Source organism: Anarrhichthys ocellatus, unplaced genomic scaffold, assembly GCF_004355925.1.
Source record: "Anarrhichthys ocellatus isolate YVR2014 unplaced genomic scaffold, GSC_Weel_1.0 scaffold93, whole genome shotgun sequence".
NCBI classification, from domain to species: Eukaryota; Metazoa; Chordata; class Actinopteri; order Perciformes; family Anarhichadidae; genus Anarrhichthys; species Anarrhichthys ocellatus.
Genome location: NW_022280123.1, coordinates 776263 through 780214, shown reverse-complemented (window position 1 = coordinate 780214; position 3952 = coordinate 776263).

Below are 3952 nucleotides of genomic sequence, written 5' to 3'. Positions count from 1 at the left end.
TTTCTGTTCACTTTCACTTTGCGGCGCGCATTGTGAACATCTGGCGACTTATTGAGCGACGATGCAAAGATTCGACTGCATTCCGGGGCCTTACAATGCATCGCCTGAGCTGAGCGGTTAAAAAGGGCCCGACAGATGGCTCATGATTTGCTGTCTCTCTGCTCTTCTTTGATGACGCTCAGAAGGGACTCTCGCATTAAAACAGTACATTGGGTCCCTACGTTGCATCTGACGGGTGACCGCTGGGCTCCCGGGACTCGTAACAACTCAAATGCCACGGGGGCAAAACGTGACCGGCCGCGAGAACACAAGGGGTCGTCAAGATTGTTGCTGCAGCAGTAAAACTACGTATACGGAACATCTCACTGGAAATGTATCTGCAGCCGTTGTTGTACAAACCAGCGCTAAATCTTCTTTTAATGTTACGTTACAGAGAGCAATATGGAAAATAATCTGTGGATTTGAGAGGAGTCCCTAATTTATGGAAACAGTGAGGCGTACATCCTCTCTTCTGTCCTTTCACTTCCCTCTTCTTCCCTTTCCATTCCTTTCCCTCTTGACTCCTTTCCTTCCCCTCCCTTTTTTTCTGTCCTCTCCTTCCACTCCATTTTCTCTCTTTTCCTCCCCCCTTTAACAGCCCTGCCTCCCCCCTTCTCTCACCTCATCCACAGTTCCGGTCCTCCCACGTTTTGCTCCACCTGCAGCCTATCGATTGATTTTGTGCTAGTGAATTTAGAGCTGCGGGGAGCTCTGGGGGGGATTGGGGGGGGGTTAATGACCACTGAGCGGAAGTGAGCAGAGCCGGACGTGGCTACTTCCTGCACAGCGTGGCAGTCATTTCATCACCTGGGTCACTTGTCTAACAATCACCCCCACCGCCGCCACCTCCACCCGTGGTCTTCTCCACTCCTCCTCCTCCTCCTCCTCTATCTCCTCCTCTCTATATATATATATATATATATATTTTTTTTTTTTTTTACCTCGTCTTTCTCTCATTTTCTCTCTCGACCTCCAGGGTCTCTCTAAATACCACGCAGGGCTGCAGACAGAGAGATGGCGGCCCATCAAGGGTCGCTGTAGGCTGATCATTAGCAGTAACCCGCGGTTAACTTAGAACGCAGAGACGCGGTCAGGTGGGCGTCGCTGCTCTCAGACTCACAGTTCGTTTTTTTTGAGCCGGAGACTCACAGGCGGAGCGGTCGTTAATTAGACACGGAAGATTCTAACTTTTAGGTTTCATTTCTGTATCCCTCAGACTCCGCAGAGGCTCTCGGGTGGGATGTTGTTCCTGAACGATTGATGGCAAAATGATGACGATTGGAACTAAATATAATAGCTGTATTGACTGTAAGCACCCTGCTGGTTGGTCAAGTCAGTCAGTCGGGATGTTGTGAAGCTGCAACTCATCCTGATTGACCCGACAGACTCTTTCTACATACTTTGACTGCTATTATTGTTCATACTGAGTCAGTGAAAATGTCACTGAGCATGATGGCAGTTGAGGAGGAGGAGGGAAAATCTGTGTGGTGGGCAAAATGGCATGATGGGGAAATGGAGACAAGAAAGAAATCGAGGGCGAGACAGAAGAATAAAAGAAAATACAAATAAAAACAAGGAGAGCGAATGCAAGCTTTAAAACCGAACAGACAACTCTGGGATTATCAACAGTGGTGAATGATTGTCGGTAATGTATGTGTGTGTATCTCTCTCTCTCTCTACCCCCTACGGTGGCCCTGATGGGACACAACCTTTCATTTGCTCATTGCGGTAATTGGTGTGTGTGAGGGGGAGGTACATGTGTTCGGCTCCCCCTCTGCGTCTGTCAGAGAATTAGAAAATGGAATTCTCTGAAGAGCAGTGTGCGTCTGCCTCCCTCATCCAAGATGACACATTTTCATTATTCGCCCTGGCGACAGCACAGATTTCTCTGTCCTCCAGCCACCAGCATACATTATGATTTGCAATTCCGGAGATAATTTCTATTATGATTCATTTTCGCAAAAGTACATTTCAACAAATTGATGTTAAATTAAAAGGTTCAGCAATTAAGTATTTTTGTGTGTGTGTGCGTGTGTGTGTCGCTACAGGTCCAGCTGGGATGAAAATAATAAATGATACCATCTCTTGCAGCTGAAAACAGCATTCAAATTGATTTACTAATTAGTTTGCCCTATGGAATGAGCTACAAGGGAAATACATGTTTTCCTCAAGTATATTCAAGCCACATTTTCCCTTTTTTAAACCTGACATCACACTGGCCTTATTCAAAAATCAACTTTTCTTTTTTAAAGCTGCATTTTAAGACCGCATATTTTTTTCTTTTGCTAATTTGATTACCTGCTTAAACACTACTGTCGTGGCTCCATAATGCAATACATAGTAAAAATGGTTATTTCATTAGTTGAATACTTGGCTATTATATATCTTTGCCAAGAAGAAGTCGCCACAGAAACATTGAAGTTGAGGAGGAAAAAAAAAAGGGCGTGAAGTTTTGAGACTTTTAGCCAAACTATGTGATAAATGCACAAGATGCTAAATCTCAAACTGATGCCTTTTTATTTTCCACCACTGTCACAGACATGAAACACATACAGGCCTTCTGCACTCTAGGTTTGGAAAATCTAAAGGGCATTAGTCATGTTTCCTGCATACACTTTCACAAATGACTCTATTTGATACGGTCATAAATCGAAGAGTCATACTCAGGAACTCTCTCGTGCATTCTGTTTGTTCTCTTCAGAGACACAAAGAGAGGGACGTGCTTTTTGTTTTGTGGCGGTGAAACATTCAGTGGAAACAATGTCTTAATCGTGAGAAATAATAGCACTCACAGCCCCACTGCTGTGCTGGCATCATGTAGCCTTGTTTAGCGGTAATTACAAGGGCTCATGCTTATATTCATGCTTGAGAGATGCTACAGACCCGTGTCAGGGTGGCTATAAATTCCCCCTGTGCGACGGAAGGGATCAAACGCAGAGCACAGAGCGCAGCCGTCTACAATAACCAGGGGGCAAAAAAAAATGCATCTGTGAAACAATATCGGACATATAAATAAATATTCAACCCCTTTGGCGGCCTGTTGAAGAGTGAATGAAAGACTCTGTGATCTTCTGGTCATGGTCGGAGAATCGCTGAGGGGGAGAACGGAGAAAAAACAGCCAGACCACTGACCTCTCACAGGGGGGAGCATCCTGTACACGGCGGCCCTCGCCAAGGGGCTCGCCGCAGGGGGGGAGAGGCAGCGAGAGACGTGGGGGGGGGGGGAGAGGCGAGGAGCAGCCCTCGAGAGGCGAGGGTTATTGGGTTAGGAGGAAAGGAGTGAGGGGTGGAAAGAGCAGAGGGGAGGCATGGACGGGGGAGAAGAGGAGGAGGAGGGGGGTGTGGGGTTCCTTATTGAGGAGGGGAGAGGCGAGGGAAGTGGTGTAAGGGAGGTGCGAGGTAGAGGAGGGAGAAAGGAAAGGTGCTATGTTGGGATTAAAGCTGAAATGAGCGACATATGGAAAAGGTGGAAGGGAGGCGAGGTGAGGCAGTGAACAAGGAAGGAAGGAAGGAAGGAAGAAAAGGAGGGAAATGACAGAAGAAAATGCTTTTTGTATAGCACAAAAAATAAACTCACACGTAGCAGGTGGAAAGCAGCTCGGGCTGCAACCCACTTGTCAATATGGATTGATGAGGATACTTTAAGCCTGAACAGCTGACGAAAGCGAGCGCTTCCCGTCAACGTTAATTATCCCGTAGATATTATTAGTGGGAGCGAATGTGCGAAACAAACCAAGGGAGAGGAATCCGGGAGATGTGTTTAAATGTCAGGTGTAGCTCTATTCCTACGTTAATGCAGGTGGAGAGGAAGTCTAACAGGTAACGGCCCTTTTTATTTTATTTTTCTGGGACAGAGCTCATGTTTATCCTTAGATATAGTGGAGGAGAAGTATGTGTGTGTGTGTGTGTGTGG